At 35.5% G+C, this 18,312-nt stretch overlaps 2 long non-coding RNA genes across 3 annotated transcripts; one reads left to right on the top strand and one right to left on the bottom strand.

The window, feature by feature from the left end:
- Nucleotides 1–7,904: 7,904 nt before the first annotated feature.
- Nucleotides 7,905–16,513, top strand: LOC149835007 (uncharacterized). 2 transcript variants are annotated; one of them, XR_016432578.1, is made up of 3 exons: nucleotides 7,905–8,120; nucleotides 15,434–15,666; nucleotides 15,775–16,513. It is a non-coding gene; the product is annotated as an uncharacterized LOC149835007 (long non-coding RNA). The 2 variants fall into 2 exon arrangements; XR_016432577.1 differs by lacking the exon at nucleotides 15,775–16,513 and having other exon boundaries at nucleotides 15,434–15,742.
- On the bottom strand, nucleotides 10,156–11,586 carry LOC149835008 (uncharacterized). The gene is made up of 3 exons (XR_016432579.1): nucleotides 11,512–11,586; nucleotides 10,579–10,721; nucleotides 10,156–10,264 (listed from the first exon to the last, which is right to left on the bottom strand). It is a non-coding gene; the product is annotated as an uncharacterized LOC149835008 (long non-coding RNA).
- Nucleotides 16,514–18,312: the final 1,799 nt, after the last annotated feature.

Raw genomic sequence — 18,312 nt, 5'->3', positions numbered from 1 at the left:
ACAAATTCAAAATAATGCAAAATCAGGTGAAGGGCACCCTGATATAATTATGAATATGATCAAACCCTAAAAATATAAAACTTTTCATAAAAAATACGAAATATTATAAGAAAAACAAGTTTTGGTCGTGTTTCGCTTGAATCAGAACTCCACGGGCATCTTATTTTTATGATTTAACCAAATAATGCATCAATTGAATTCTAAAATTCATGAAAATTGACATGGATACATTTAATAACCCTAAAATTAAAATGAAATTAAAAAATTATTTTTTTGACGTTATTTTTATACAAAAATTTTAAAAAAACATAAAAATATGTGATTTTGCCTTCAAGCATGTACCTATCACAGTATCAGACCCAAATCAGGCATCAAACAGTAATAAAAGACTGTAAAATTTCACGTGGAAAAACTAGATATCTGAACAAAAATAATCTTTTTTACAGATTAAAAAAATCATCAACGGTTAGGGAGATATCATTCCGGCAATATACGCTTGATTTCGGCGAATGTGTAACGGCTCCAGAAAAGATAGTTCTAATTTCGGTTCAAATAAAAATAACATACAAAGTTCAAAAATTATCAAAATCACATTGATAAAACTAGACATGTTGTTGAATATGTGTCTTTTTACAGATCAGGAAAAACAATCTTCGGTTAGGGAGATACGATCCGTGTAAGTTGACCCAGAGCTTAAACAATGTATAACGATCTCTGAGAAATAGATTCTGATTTTTGATAAAATAAAAATAGCAAACGACCATGAAAAAATCTGAAAATTTCATAAAATATACTAGAAATCCTGATGAACCCACTTCTTTTTATGGATCATCGATCGAATCTCCGATGAGAGAGATATCACCTCGACAAGCCGTCCTTGATTCCATATAGCATTTTCACAGTGCAGGAATCAGAGTTCGGTTTCTCATTTTTTTAGCAGAGTTGTAGAACTCAAAATAATTCAATTTTTTTATGAAAACTCACTGACATACGCATGATTCAACCCTAAAAAAATCAGATTTTATTGACAGAAAAATGCACATGAAGTAACATCATTTGTGCATGGCCAAAATCAAGGTACATATATTATTGATAAAACACTTGAATAATGCTAACCTAAGCTTGTAAAATCATAAAAAAACTTGTAAATAACCTAATGAATTATGATTTGATGCTTGAATAAGTAAAACAACATGGATATGATGAAACAAACAAAAAAAATCAGGGAAATATGGTCACATATTTGATTTAGCCATTAAAAGAGGGAGTCAACCTAGAAAAAGGTCGAACCTCGATCTTTTCTGGGCGTTTTAACGTAATAAGCACATTACCAATGAATCTAAGGGATTAAAATCATAAAAAAAATCATGTATAATTGGTGGATCATATTTTTGGCACCTTCACATGATTTCTTAAGGGAAAAGAACAAAAAAAATCCAAACAAGAGGGATGGCAATGGCTAAAATACTTAGAACAAATATTAAACTTAATAAAAATATGAAATAGAATAAATAAAAACTTACCTTAGGGCTGTTGCAACAATGGAGGACCTGCTAGATGAGGAGGCTGAAGAAGGAGAGAGATGGAGCAAGAAAAAAGAGAGGGAGTTATGAGGGTCGACCTCCCTAGAGGTCCCCTTTTATGGAATTTAATTAGGGAGAGTCTCACCTAAGTGAGACTCTCCTTAATTGATTTAGATAAAGGAGAGGGAGAGGAGGTCGACCCTTCCTCCTTGGAGAGTCCCAATGGCTCTCAAAAGGATGATGTGGCACCTCTAAAAAAAATAAAAAATAATTTTTTTTGCCAAGTGGCGCCACCTAGGTGGGTCCACTTGTTTTTCGAAATATATATAAAAAGACTTGAAAATAAGGGGCAATTTTCTAAGAGGAGTTTCAACCTTGAAAGACTCTACTTAATTAGTCTTAATTAAACCTAACTAAGACTCCTAATGGGTTAATATAAATCTCAAATGTGGTGCCACCTATGCGGGCCCCATTTGGTTTTTAAAGCTTTATTTACAAGTTAAAACCAAGGTTTAAAATGCTAAGGTAAAAATGGAATTTAAAAGTCGATTTTAACTTTTTCAAAGTTCTAACTTGAGTAAAACACTGACTAAACCTAAACTAACCTAAAAACTTTCAAATATGGCGCTACCTAGTGTGGGCCCCACTTGTTTTTCCAAAAACGATATTGAAAATAAAGGTTTTCAACAGAAGTTAAAAATGAAAGATGTGTTTGAAATTGAAAGTTTTAAATCAACTAGAGTCTTAAACGAATTGAAACTCTCTCAGATATGGCACCAATTGTGTGGGCCTATATTTGAGTTGTTAAAAAGGTTAAAATAAAGGTTAAAAAAAGCTTTTTTTTTAAAACAGATGAAAATAAAAATAAAGAATAAATTCAAGAAAATTAGAGTCCTGAACCGACTGAAACTCCTGACTAGAGTCCTGAAATTTTGAAACTCTTAAATTTTGGTTTTTGAAAGACAAACGAAGAGGTTTTGAAAGATTTTCTCAAAGATTAGAGAAAATAAACAAAAAGACGAAATCAGGGTTAGAGTCCTAAACAACTGGGACTCTAGAGTAGAGTCCTAAAATTTTGAAACTCTACAATAAAGTCCTAGAATTTTGAAATTTAATTTTTTGAAAGATAAATGAAGAAGTTTTTGACAAACTTTCTTGAAAATAAAGTCAGAGTTAGAGTCCTAATCCGACTGAAACTCCAGGATAGAGTCCTAGTCTGACTGAAACTCTAAAATTTTGGCCAAAATGAAAGAAATAGGCAAGAGGTAAGGCTACCTCTGATTTAAAACCAAAATGAAATTTTGAAAAGGGTTTAAAAAGGCGAAAAGATAGAGTCCTAAATCAACTAAAACTCTGAAATTTGAGAAATGAAGGAAATGATTCAGAAGTGACACCACTTAGATGGGTCTCATCCGAGAATTGAGACAAGTTAAAAAATAAGTTTAAAACAAATCCAGATCGCTTTATAAGGAAAATATAAAGGAATATAAGATCCTGGGGGTTGATAAATGGTGAATATCGATCTAAAACCTAGGTTTTTTAAATTGATTTAGAAAGAAGGTTTTAAAACTTGAATCTAGATTGGAGATTTTGAAAAACAAGAGTACTGGATCTCGAGAATGACATGCAATGCCATGTAATGCAATAAAATGATATGAAATAACAAGAAATGATACAAAATGGTATGAAATGAGATGCAAAATGCAAACCCTAGATGAGGGATTTGAAGTCCCAGATCCCTAGCAGAGATAAGGAATTGAACATTCCTGTTCGAGGATAAAAATTGAGGTTTAAACATCAGACCCGATATTGGATTCGATCTAAATATAAATTAGGTCTCAGATATAACTAAAATTTTTAGGAAAGAAATTGATTTGAGCTCATATTAGCAATTATATCAGCTAGGGGAATGATAAAAATGAAGTTTCAGATGAAAATGATCCAAGAAATGATTTTGCCCTTGCAGGGTATGGAGTGACATTGAAAATGAGGTTTGAATGGGTTTCGACTGGTTTAAACTGAATCTTAGGGTTTCTGAACTTAGAGGAACTAAAATGACATTGACTCGATGGAACTCTTATGCTGCATGATCAAGAAATAATACAATTCTCAGAGAAATGGTGAAAATGCACACTTGAGTGAAATGGACCATGGAAATGCGCTGGGTTTAAGCTGGAACAAAGATCAGTAATACTAAGATGGACTAATTTTAAAGCTCAAACACTAGCTTAACTGACAAGGGTTAGCTTAATTTCAGCTGAAATGAGCTAAAATGAGCTAAAGTGGACTCCTAGACTAAGGGAAATGGAATTGAACTGGATATGAGCCACTTGAACTCTTGGTGAGCTCAAGCTAGACTCAGAAGGATAGAGTCAATTGAGATTAACTTATACAAAGATAATTGGCTACAATTCGAGCTGGAATTGAGCTTATTTCTTGAGAAATGAACCAATTTTAGCTAAAATGTTCAGAAATAAACATGATTCGCTTATCGTGAGCTCAGGTGAGCTAGAAATGACTGACATTCTAACTGTTCTGAACTTGAAAATGAGCTTGACTGGATCTAATTGTCAGGGATCTAAGGTTGCCTAAGGGTAAAATGGTAATTTTTTTGACAAAAGGGGTGAAACGACACCTAAACTGGACAGACTTAGGGCTAGATTCATAAGAGGACTAACATCTGCTGAAAAGGAGTGTATGAGGATGAATGAGGAAAATTTGGGGTGTTTACAATAGCATAAAGGAAAATTCACAATACAAAAAAATATATGTGGTTTGGTTCGTCAGAACCTACATCCATGGGAGGAATCTCTCTCACTCTATGTGTGTTTTATTCATCATCATGCTGAAGAATAAATACATGAAGAGAGAGGGTAAAAATGTTATCAATTACAAGGATTAGGGAAGGCCTTTTGTTTTGCCTTTTTTTTAGGATATGGATAAGGAAAGCTGATGAGACCAAACTGTTTCCTATGATTTTGATTAGCAGCTTCCTTATCGTCCCTGATTTTGTGCAATTTGTTGCCAACCTTGTACTTATCTAGAGGATCTGGACTTTATGGATTTCCTTTGTTGATAACAAAGAGTATCCATCCATGAGGAGAACATGGTTACTCAGTTTTTTAGAGAAAAATATGCTTTGAAATCTTGACCATGAGAGTGGTCAAAAAACCATAAATGAAAGAAAGGGTGAGGGATTTGAAGAGGGTGGACAAGAGCTCTTGACCATTTCTATAAGATATTAAAGTCAACATAAGAAATGGCAAGAACCAATGTTATCGACCCATATGCATCGTATCGGCAGAATTTCGATACGATTCACGATCGATTCAACTATTTATTAATAAATATAAAAAATACAAAAATAGTTTTTAAATATTATTTTAATCTATTTTAATGGTTTTAACACATGTCACGTTATGATTGACACATAATCATTTTTTTATCTATTTTTAACCGATATAGAACGATTTAGCTGAATCTGCAAACCAACAATTCAGGGTTGATACTGCTACTGAGAACATTGGGAAAACACTATTTTGGCATGACCTATGGTTGCAGGACCAAATCCTTATGTTCAGTTTTCCGGCTTTGTATTGAGATAGTTCATGTTGGTTGAGGATGCATGGTCTTAGGAGAATGCTTGGGATACAGTATTGTAGAGACAACCATTCGAACAAGCTTTGCGACAATGGATCACCTTCATGCATATGTTACAACAACTCTCATTGGGGATGAAACCCGACTCCATTGGTTGGAGGTTCTCCAAGGTATCTTTACTACAACGTCCCTATATAGAGCTCTATGCATCCCAACAATGCTTATATTGCCAAAAAAAATACTATGGGGGGGTGTAACCCTTAAACGCCTTCATAATGGGTTGGTTGATACTGCTGGAAAAGGTTCCTACAGAAACACATCTCAAGAAGCAAGGGATTCATATAGCAAGCCATTGTTCCCAGCGTTGCATTTGGGAAGCATGACATTCCTACCTTTCTTGGGAATGCCCATTCATTAGGAACCTGTATGAAAATGTAACACTTTGATCTCGGACCTCATGAGTTCGAGTACGGTTGGTATTACTTCCCAGAGGGAAAGCATACAAAGAAAACATGGCTAAATTTTTTTTTCTTTTTTCAATAACTCACTTTCTTTCACAATGTTCATCATTTATAACAAAAGAAATCACCAATACATAAATATTTAATGACAAGAAAATTAAAAGCTACCAAGTGCTCTGCTGAAGTAGAAGTAGTCGGTCACGTCCTGCCTGTACTAGTGTGCCTGGAATCTACAATTGTAATTATACAAGGGGTGAGTGTACAACCCAGTAAAAAATAATTATAAACAAATAAACACTTTAACTTACAACTGTAGTGGACTCTAAGCCCCTAGTCTGGGTTTAGTTTTCGACACACCACATAAGTTTATATGTTTTAATTATCTCTCATTAACTCTCTCAAACACTCTGTCACACCAAACTAACCCTAGGTCGGTTATACCGGTCATAGTCGTCTATAGGCGTAGTAACTCACGTAGAACACCCCAATTCTACATGTTGGTCAGACAATGAACCTTGCACTCCTTGTGATCTCCGGAGCACCAGGCACTGCAGTGAAACAAAAAGGGGACCCTACTGGTAGCTAGCCGGAAGGTGAGGCTCAATCTCAATCTCAGCATACTTCATGCTATATCCTAACTATGATGATTTTCAATCATCCATGGTCTTCTAGAATCCCAAACACTGTGTGAGTATAACCCTAAGTCATATATTAAGTTTATCACACTGAACCACAATATCAATGTCATATTTCACTCATTCTCTCACAAGTGATATCGTGAAATGATCATGATGGATCTCACTTTTCAATCTCAGGATAACATTAGGGTTCACACTTATCTCATACTAAGCATGCAATGATGTAGTCTCTATATCATTAAATCACCGACAACCCGCTCTCTATGGTAGTTGCACTCTGGCTGCGAACCAGGTAGCTCTTACCATAGGTCGCCACTTTTGAGATTTAAAGGGTTATGTATGCTAATCTCAATATAACCATTCACATGACATGAATAGAATAAAGAGACTCAAGTCTAATCATAATATCATCATGATGCATGTTATTAGCAATTTATCAGACATATATGCTATCATAAAATAATCTTTTTCTTATATGCATGACATATCATGACTAACATGTATATGTAATTATCTCACAATTTCATGCATGATAATTTTAGACACATCATGCTCACACTCAAGAGCCATCTTTCTAATCATGTTGGCTCACATCATTACAATAACATGCAATGCAAAAAGGGTTTATTCACAACTAAAATTACTTGTAATATCTTTTACCTCGAATACAAATGTTGGGCTCTAATCAAAATTGAGTTTTAAGATGCTCTAACATTAGGATCTGATCATTATACATCATATTCACATTAATACACATAAGCTCTTATATTTTAATAAAATTACCAAAATACTCTTCTTGAAATGACTCATCAGACCTCAATTTGTGTGCCCTTGTTTTAACTAAAACTAGAGAACATAGAGATTTTCCTCAACGATATGAGTCCAACGCACCAAACTTCACTTAATTCTGAGTTCGGAGTTCAAAGTTATGCCTATTTTACCAAAACATATCTTGGGTACAAACAAGAGTATTTTGGTCATTTTGATAATTATTCTCAAAATTCAAAAATTATTCATAATTTACATCTAGATCCATTTATGATCTCAATTCAAAACTGTTTGAGTAGATCCAGACCCATTTTTAATTTGAATCCAAAACTAATCCACCCAGTTATGAGTTAGATCTGGATCCAGCTTTGAGATGGATACAAAACTGTCAAATTAGATCCAAACTTAGTTCTGATCTGAATCCAAAACTGATCCACTCAGTTGGATCCAAATCCAGTTTTGATATAGTTCTAGAACAATCAGACATGATCCAGACCCAGATCTCTCTGGATCTAGTTCCATTTGGTTCGATACAGATTGACTGGATCAAGAATCTGTTTAATCCATATCAGACTGTATCTGTATTGAGAATCGAGACCTAGTTAGACCTGACTCGATTCGGTTCACACCTAGACCGGTTTGGTCCAACTGAGTCAAACAGGTTCGATTTAGTCCACACCGACTCAGAACTGAACTGATTCGCTCTGAACCAGTTTGACCTAAATTTTTTTAACTCACTTAGTTCGGTCTGGGTCACACCCAGACCGACAGGTTCAGTCTGGGTCACACCCAGACCGACAGGCTTAGTCTAGGTCACGCCCAGATCGATCAGGTTCTTTTTTTTTAAAGAAAACATGCAAAAGGGGCATAGAGCCCCTTTTGTCTTCTCAGACGTAGAGAGGCCAACCTCTCTATCTTCCCACCCTGTGACAGAAGGGTTGGCCACCGCTGCCAGTCGGCCGACCCTCTCTCTCTCTCTCTCTCTCTCTCCATCGTAGTGCCCTCTTATTTTTTTTTTGCTTCTTTGCAACTCGCCGATAGCCATGGCTGCCAACCCTCTTTTAGATCAAAAAAAAAAAAAGAAAGAAGGAAAAGAAGATGAAACCTTACCTGGAGTTGTCGGTCGTCCGGTAAGTCTCCTAATTTTTTTTCTCTTACCTTCCATGCTTTTCTCTCTCTTTGTCGCTCACTTGATGCGTGATGGAGGGGCTCCGCGAGCGCTTTTAAAGCCCTCACAGAGGGTGAGTGGGATGAGGATAACCGCACCCCCTCCTGCGGATTGTGTGGTGTGTGGTTTATCCTCATCCCCTCGGAGGCAGTTCTTCCAAATGGTTCCTTTAATTGCAAGCAGATTAATTTTTTGTAATAATGTTGATTTCAATTACTTTAATTGCAAGTAGATTAATTGTTTGTAGTAGTAGATCTTCTATAAACCTATTGGGGGTTGACATCATGGAGGAAGAAAATTTAGCTTGACATATACGAAGAGGAGGAAAAGATTCCATGAAGCACTTTTTTTGTGTGCCAACTTCACCTTTTAATTGAATAAAAACTCTCTTTTGAGTAAGTGTAATAATGAACCTAGATTTTCATGGCTTATATATATATATATATATATATATATATATATATATATATATATATATAGAGAGAGAGAGAGAGAGAGAGAGAGAGAGAGAGAGAGAGAGAGAGAGAGAGAGAGAGAGGTTGTCAACTTGGTCAAAGATGGGTGTGAATGCACTTCAACCAAGTCAAGATAAGGTGCAATCACATGGCCCAACACATTAAGCACCTGATTGAGGCCTTGGGCCCCACAACTGACAGGCCCTGTCCCCACGATAGAGGAGGGTATTTAGGGTATGTTTGATGGCTTGTCCAGGGTTGGACGAAATGAACAAAAAAATGGAACAGAACATTGGTTATGTTCGTTCTGTAATAACTGTTCTAAGTCCAATGTTTGTTTGGACCGTACTCAAATGCTATGCTCTAAATATCCATTGTTTGATGACGATGTACCGACAACTTGGACAGTCATGGATAATGGGTCAAATTACTTCATTTTGGATCGTATGACCTGATTCGTCCACCATTTTACATGTTTTAACAAGTTTATTATGGTTTTTTGCCCGAATATTGATCCAATTATGCAATTATATTTAAAATCATATTTTTTTATCCTAAATATGGATTTGGAATTGAATTTTTGCCCCGAATATGGATCTCTAATGAAATGTTTGCCCCAAATATAGATTTTTGCTCTGAATATGGATCTGAAATTGGATTTTTGCCTTGAATATGGATCTCAAATTGGATTTTTGCCTCAAATATAGATCTCGAATTAGATTTTTGCCCTGAATATAGATTTTTGTTTTGGATATGGATCTCAAATTAGATTACAGTCTCAAATATAGATCTTGAATTGGATTTTTGCTTCGAATATGGATTTTGAATTTGATATTTGCAGCAAATATAGATATCTAATTGGATTTTGACCCGGATATGGATTATCAACCAATATATTCAAGTCAAAGTGGATCTTGGTTATGGTTGGCAGAGCGCATGCTAAACAAGTTCTAAGAGTGGTTTATCATATGGTTTCAAAAGATGGACTTAAGATTCTCGTCACTACCTGGATTGGGGGTTTCAAAAAACATATTGATTGCATTGTTAGTTATGCTTTCATTATCAAAATATGTCTTAGTCAACTCCTTTTCCAACCAGGTCATTTTACATGTTTTAACAAGTTTATTATGTATTTTTGCCTTCAATATCAAATTGGATCGAAATACATAACATAAAAAACATTTAAAATCTAAAAATCTGGGATTGGATCTAAAAACTAAAGAATGTTTCATTCATGACAGATAACAACAAAAACATTATTTTAGTTTATTATAGCGCCTCCCTTCCCATCATCACCATCTTCGACATGTAACTGAATAACATAAATTTATCAAGAAAAATGTACAAATTTAATATTGAATTCACAATTGTTGTGCAACCATGCCAGCAATAAGAAAAAAAAAACTTGTATTACAATGGTACCCTCACTCTGCAGTTTTGAAAGTATAATTTCTATTGTACTATCTCACTAACACTTCCAATTATCATAATGATTCTATCTGTTCTTGAAAAATATTCATTGTTACGGGACAACTGAACACGAGTTCCAGATTGTAAATGCAACTCGAAGATTGTTGAACCACCTTTTCCAATGACGAATCCGCTACATTTGACACAAGAAACCTGAAACTCGCGGGCTTCTCCTTCTCATCTAATAAACATGCTCACATTAGTACAAAATAGATTGTTCTCATAAGATGATGCAGGTCATCACATGCATCACATGTCAACAACAAAGAAAAGATAAATACATAAAAAATAAATAAACAAGTAATTTGAAAAATGACATTTAATGATTCAAATAGCTTGAGAAAAAAGAACTCAAAAAAACCTACTGTGCTGAGTGGGTGTTGGGCTCACAGAAAAGACTGGCATTTAATGATTCAAATAGCTTGAGTCTAAAACAGTTGTGCAAGATTCTTAGTTTTTTACTCATACATCATAAACTAAATTACAGTAACTTACCGTCATTTTCTATGAAAATCAAGTACAATGAATTCCACAACATACTACTGGAAGAACAAGTGTGTTGTCTAACAATAAAACCATACTTTATGCATGAGCCAATGTAGGTTTTTATATCCAGTGGAAGGGCATGATACATACTCCTGCAAAGACAAAAATGAGCCAATGTAGGTTTTTATATCCAGTGGAAGGGCATGATACATACTCCTGCAAAGACAAAAAGATTTTTTTATAGTCAGCAATTCCCAATAAAAGGAAGGAGAAAGTTAAACATACCTGTGCATGTTCAACCATTTTCAACCATTTGCATGCAACACACAGAAACATATAATACAATTTATGTTGTTGTTCCCATGTCCTAGTTGCATAGAGCGTACCATGCCAAGTATGTCTGTGTTGTGTCCTGTATGCGTCATTGTGGCACAGGTACACAGGCATAACTACACAAGCAAAAACATCACATGTGCACATGTATGCAAAAGAGAGTTCTTTCTCATACCACTGTTTCTATCTGCATATCCATTACCTATATATCTCAACAATTGACTTTGTATATGATTTTAAGCGAACCCCTTTGATGGAACTAAATGCTACAATACCAATGCTTAGATTTTACTAATCTCTCAAATTGGTTTTTCAGGCTCACAAATATGGCTAACTGTCTATTCTGACCTATGGTTTATTGACATTTGACTGTGATGCTGAAAAAATCACTATAAAGGAAGCACAATTTGCCTACATGTATAACAAAAATTAACTTGATATATGATTTGAGTATCAGTTCATCAAAGCTGCATTTCAAGATTTCACTAGTGTAAACATCTATTCATTAGCAACATATTTTGCCTTTATTATAATGTCCTGACTTGAACAAAGCGTGCTGAATGAGCTTGTTGTTACAATAGGTATAGACAAAGTAAATATACACATCACCTGTTCAGCGGTTGGCAGAGGCCAGAGGGGCAAATATTTCAGGTTTCACTGGTATGGCTAGCCACTAGAGAAACATGCCGTGCCATCATATTCTGGCAATCATAGGTGACAGATAGTGTAAGTAATCTAAGGTAGTCATACTAAAGGGCATTGCTATATAAGCTGAAAAAGGGACACACAACAAACTTGATACTAAAAAATACAATTTTCTTGGAAGTGAGCATTGCTATGTTTTGAATCTTCTTCTGTTCTCTTTGGTAATTCGGAGACATCTTATTGAGAGTTGAAAAAGAAAAAAAGTTTGTCTGCTCCTTTCTTCACAATTGATTTTTTTCTCATCGCAAGATGTTTTGAAAGGTCTGCACTTTATATCCATATGTATGTATAGAGATGACAATAGATGTGCTGGCAAACTGATATAAAAGCTGCTTGTTAAAATTTCAAATTTTGCATCCAATTCTTTCTTTCAATACTAAATAATTATTGCGAGTGTTCATCTCTGGAGATGAAGCCGACGACGGGAGACGACGAAGGAGGGGATTTCTTTTGATTCTGTTTCTTGCTTGTTTTCAATGAAAGGTTTGGTTGGTTTACTGATTCATCTTTATTTTCTAGGGTATGATTGTGCTAGGCAGGGCTGATGAGATTGTTATATGTGATCTTTTCCCCCTTTTGTTTGATTAGTTGGAACCAAACACGGGAATGGTGAGAGAGTTTATTCGTTGCATTGATATCGTGGAGTGAGATCCTTTACCTCTTTTGAGTTAAATAACGTTCATTTATTTTTTAGTAGCATTGCATGCAAAAGATGAAATGATAGAAGCTGGATTTGGTGTCTATAGGATGGACATACTGCTGCGTGTAGGAACTGATTTGCTTTGGTTTGTGGGAATGCGATGCGGGTTTTCTTGTTGGAGTAATAAGGATTTAGATGGAAAGTGTAAACAATGAATATGCTGATAAGGTTCGTCCTACTGGTGGAAATAAGCGTGTCTTCCTATATAGGCGTATGGAGATCATTGATTGGAAGTTATGCCATGAACTTCTGAGGTTTGAATGGATTTTAATGCGGTTGGTACCTTTATCTTGTATTTTGCAGTGGATAACAGGATCAGTCAATTGGGTTGTAAGAACAGAGATGATGCATGCTACATGTTTATCTCTTGGGTTACACAGTGGGTAGCAGAGGTAGGGGATTATGCTGGAGCACCAGATACTGAAGTACATTCCCTACGAGAAGGAGAGAATTAAGTGAATGGTAAATGTTCACACATAGGCTTTGCCTTGTGTTGCAGGCACATACAATTGTGTTGGAAGGGCAAGCATATGAGTGGGCTCCCTCGGTGTGGGAATGTATAAAAAGAGGCATGATTTTGGGAAAGCTTCTAGAGAAGGGACTCGAAGCATGTTTTTTAAGCACCGCAAAAAGTGAAGTGGTCTTCTAGAAGTTTTTTGGGAAGGATTAGAGTTGAGTACTCAAATGTCTGTTGGGAACATGGTAAATGAATTTGCTTTATTATGAGTTGGAAACATTCTGTTGGAGTATATCTTGTGATTTGCAGATTGTGTGATTAAGGTTCTGTTCAGAAGTAACAATAGAACGGTGTTGCTACAGTTTGATGAGGAGTTGGAACCGCAAGAATCGTCAAGATTAGAAACATAATTTGTATGTGTATACTTCATCCATGTTTGTTTAGCTTTCTCATTTGGACTGCCCTCTTCAATAAATCTTTCGATTTAGGTTTCTCTTTTAGTGGTTATCGATTTTTCCCTGCGACAATTTAACTCTTTTTTTCCTTTTAAAAACATAAACCATGATTTTCATATTAGGGACTAGTGGTGGAAGCTATCAGTTTACACTTTTTTCACTAAATATATGCTTGCAACTATCTTTGGTCTATCACTTTAGAATCTTTTAACGTACTGATTAAGAGTCTTCGGACATTCTAGTCCCTTCACATTACCAGATTTAGGTGGAACTTCCTGCTTAGATCATGGCAACCATCATCATGGTCGTAGATCACAAGTTAACACTACTGGGTTATGTTTGAATCAATGTCCACTTAGATCATGGTGTGCACAAAACCCCATGTGCAAGATATTGTAGTATGAACAAAATAGACGTGCAGTTTGGGGGTACAATTAGTTCAAGATTTTTATTCCCAACAGATGCAAAATAAACACAACCAGAGAACCCTGAGACTGTGCCAAAGTATACTTGACAAGTTTAAATTTCATTGCATATCAAATTCCAGGTGCAGTTTCTGTAAATGTGCCATATATCTTGGAATATTTATGTATTGCTTTTTCCTACTAACTTTTTGTTGAAAGTGGCATAGTCTGGTGTCTGATCTGATCATTGGTTACATCAAAGGATTTAACTGCTCCAAGGTATCAGAATGTTGATTATTGGTAACCAGCTTGAGATGTCAAGTTAGAGGCAGACTTTCTCTATGAATGTTTATTCCATACAAAGAGTAGGTAGCCTTTTAAACCCTGATAAACATCAAAGTTATCCACGGCCACATGCTTGGGTGGGCTTGACAAGAAGATCTGTATCTGAATGACAAGGACTCTTAACCTATCCATGGTTGTGCTGAATGTTCATACCGACCCTTAAATGCTGACCTAAGGCCATAAAGCATTCTTTGAACAAAGGACATAATTAGATTCTGTGTATAAAGTAGGTGGAGTTCTTATATATACCTAAATCACAAGACTATATCACTATATCATCGACGTATAGTTTTCTATGCTGCATGGACATGAGTGCGGATACAGGGTACGAATAGGAACTTTTAAAAAGGCCTATCTAACCAAGTTATAAATGGAGTAGAATGGACTTATTAAAAAGGTCAGATGCTAGTTTTTTCGCTTAGTCGATTTGCTTAGAATTTACTGCAAAAGAGGTTAAAAATCATTCTCCTTGGGAAAAGGAGCCACCGGGTCAGACTTGTGACTACCATTCTTAGGGATATGGACCTTTACCTTCTTGGGTGTGAAAATGATTACAAGAATTTTCTCTTGTTTGCTAGAATGTGAGAAAAAAAATGCTGTCCTGAGGATGATTCTCTCAAAAACTTGAGAAAGTGATTCACTTGAATGTGCTTGCATTGCCCTTAATGTTACAGTAGAAGGTATTCATTTTCATGATCCCTAATGATTCTTTATTGATACATGATCCAATTAGATAAATGTTCGTACATGGCAAAGTTTTTTCAAATACCAATCTAGTAAAAATCAAAATGTATTTGAATCTGGTATCCATCTGAAACCTGTCACTATTATACCGGTATATCAGTTTGGGTTTGGGTGCTAATTGAGTCAGATGTTATAAGGGATTGTCAAAGACTAAAACCAAGCTTGAGTCCAAGCTGAGATCTGATAATGCCCATCTGGTTAGGTCAGATTTGGTTAGACCTTGAGCTGAACCAGTCCTGGGTCACACTATTAGCTTTGTTCAAATTAAGGACAATGCAATCATGGGTTCAGAACTTATTTTTTGCCACCAAAGGAAAAATGATCATCATCTCTTGAGCTGGTTGTCTCTCTAATTTTTTTGGATTGGAGTTCAGGTTTAGATTTTTTTATGAAAAGCATGGCGTCCTCATTTTTCTACCGATTGAATTTTATCAATAAGAATAATGGAAAATGAGATATAACATAAGATGGAAAACTTGTCATTGATTTATGTTTGAATGTTGAGTGACTATGGACTATGGAAGTCCTGAGTAGAAGTGAACCAGATTAATGTCGATTGAAAAATTAAAATGTTGACTGTCTCTCTTCTTCTGTTGAATAACACATTTTGTATTCACAAATTGCTTTGTTGGTCAAAGATGAAGGGATTTGCATTTGCTTCAATCGGGTTTTGTATATCTATGATTTTTCATTTTTACCTATAAATTGATCTAAACTGCAGAACCAGTTTAATACATTCAAAGTTCAAAGAGCAACTACTGCAGTTTGTATGGTAACTAGCTGATCAAAATGAACCACATCATCTCGAGAATTGGTCAAGGCTCAAGCATTATTGTGCATCAATACTGATGTCCCTCATCTTCATTAGATTGAAGAATGGCGAGTTGTCTGCAATATTGTGGATGACCTTATTGACACTGAAGAGCAAAAACATTATAAAGATTGATTTTTTCGGTAAGTATATTGATATGTTTTGAATTGATGCATACAATCTGATAATTTCATGTGTTTGTGTGTTTTGCTGATGAAATGTTTTCCCTCGTCCTTCTTTTGTGGAGTTAGCCTGGTTATGTGGAGATGTTTCATCCTGTTTCTCCTTTTGCTTTTCCCTTTCCAAAAAGTCATGTTGGTTTAGCATTTGAAGAGGTTGATGGTGAAGTGAACTTTACTGGTGCACGTCTTCAGATTTTTAGTTGTAGTAAGATGTCTTCTGGGATGGTTATCTAAATGTTATGTTTGCTCTCTCTCAGCCTGTTGGAAATTCAAGATGTAGTGTGGTCAACATGTTATGTTGATAAATGCTTATACTATAACGGAAATACATATTTTAATCTTGTGGATGCATAACTGCTTGCTGAGAATGCATTCTTGTGAGATTATAGTTATGAACAATCTCCAGTGATGAATAATTGAAAACACAGGCATACGACCGAGAGATGCATGCAAAGCACCAACTGCCTGTCACATGCATGTCAGGCTACCATCTTGCTGTCTCAAAGGCAAATTGAAAAAAATGGATTTTGCTGATTTAACCTGTTAATATGGACGAGGTTGGCTGCGTGGTTGCTTTTGTAATGAAATGGTAGGCTCACACGAATGCACTTGAATCTCTCAAAAGGAAGTATCTAAAAGATATTTTAGACAAGACAGGGTATAATTGGAAAAACATAAAATAAATAACACACTTTATTTATGAGAACAAAATGCTTAAAAAGCATTTACAAGTTATAATATACATAAGGGGATGCACCCCTATTTATTCAAGAGGATTAAGGAGAGCTCATAAGGAGCTCTCTCTCCCTAGTCGTTGGATAGAATTCTAGCTGTTGAACTAGTTTCAACAGCTAGAGAGTTGGTTAAGTTCCAATCGAAACTTGACCAAACTAGATGTATATAGTTCTAATAGAACTAAATACTAAAAACAAAAAGAAAATAAAGAAAATAAAAAATATAAATACAAAATTATATAATAATAATATTATTATTATATATTATTATTATATATGTGCTTTTTACATTTTAATACTCTCCCTTAAACTTACGGTACAATAAGCGAAAGTGAAATCTAGGAGCTGCGAGAGGTTTGGTGAAGAATTCTACTAATTGGTATTCTGACGTAACATATAGCAGATCAATGATTCTATGCAAGTACTCATTTCTGACATAGTGACAATCCATTTCAATGTGTTTAGTGCATTCATGGAAAGTCCGATTGCTTGCAATATAGATTGCACTCTTGTTGTCACAGCACATTCATGAGGCTTGTGTTGCTTCAGCTCCCATATCAGCAAGCAATCGTCTGAGCCAAACAACTTTCATTGTGGTTGCCATGACTGTATATTCAGCTTCAGTGGAGGAAAGAGAAACCTTTTGTTGCTTATTGTACCTCCATGATATTAGAGATTCACCTAAAAACATACAGAAACCAGTGATGGAGTGCCTATTATTAGAACCACATCCCCAGTCAGCATCAGTATAAGTAATTAAATCTAATAATGATGATGTAGACAAGAAGAGACCTTGTGAGAGAGAACTCTTTAAATATCTAATAATTCGTAAAACTGCTCCCATGTGAACAGAAGTGGGAGATGTTGAAACTGGCTAGCTGTGTGTACAACGTGTGCTATGTCTGGTCGAGTGATGGAGAGATAAGAAAATGCTCCAACAAGCTGTCTGAATGGAGTAGGATCATCAAGATGCTCTCCATCATCATTTTTCATTTTAACATTGACCACTTCTGGAGTGTCCACCTTCTTATCATCTGTAATGCTATACCTGGAAACAATATCAATAGCAAATTTAGATTGAGATATCAAATACCCACGAGAGAAATAAACAACTTCAATTCCTAAAAAATATCTCAATAATCCTAAGTCAAACATTTCAAAATGAGTTTCAAGAATAGTTTTGATATCAATAACTCCTTGTTTGTTGCGTTCGGTGATGATCATATCATCCACATAAAGAAGAAGCATGATGATATTTGTATCAGATTTCTTAATAAACAAGGCAATGCCAGTTAAACAAGAATGAAATCCAATATTAGTTATAACATGACTAAATCTGTCATACCAGGCTTTTGAGGCCTGTTTGAGGCCATAAAGGGTCTTTTCAAGACGAAGAGTTTTGCCCGGATGATTTGCTTGATAAGAGTTTGATAGCCGACGTGACCACTGCAAATGCCTTCATGTGCCTCTCACATAATTTCTTTGGCTTCTTCTTCGTCCAGACATCTGGAATACTTGGAACTGAATCTACGACGATAGAAGACATCAACGAGAATAAAATATTGGGCAGACACGCGCCAAATCGCTCATTACTCTTGCTAGTGATATTCTGAGAGGAGATAGATGTCTTCTCCTTGATGGGAGCCTTTCTGAGACTGTCTTCAGCTTGCTCAGACATTATCCTAATCATCATTTTCTTGAATATCTGATATGCAGCAGGATCAATGTCATCCTTATCATTCGGACTCTATCTTCTGGCAGATCTTGGAGAATCCATTTCTTCTTGCCTGCTTCTAAAATCACTGATGCACTGACATAGTGGTGTCTTCTTGCTTGATCTGATCTGAACCACTTGGGAATACTGATGCTCTCT

The sequence above is a fragment of the Nuphar pumila genome, chromosome 6, assembly GCF_984573655.1.
Source record: "Nuphar pumila chromosome 6, dmNupPumi1.hap1.1, whole genome shotgun sequence".
Classification (NCBI taxonomy): Eukaryota; Viridiplantae; Streptophyta; class Magnoliopsida; order Nymphaeales; family Nymphaeaceae; genus Nuphar; species Nuphar pumila.
The sequence above is the reverse complement of the archived record's forward strand: the minus strand, read 5'-3'. Positions and strand labels throughout refer to the sequence as shown.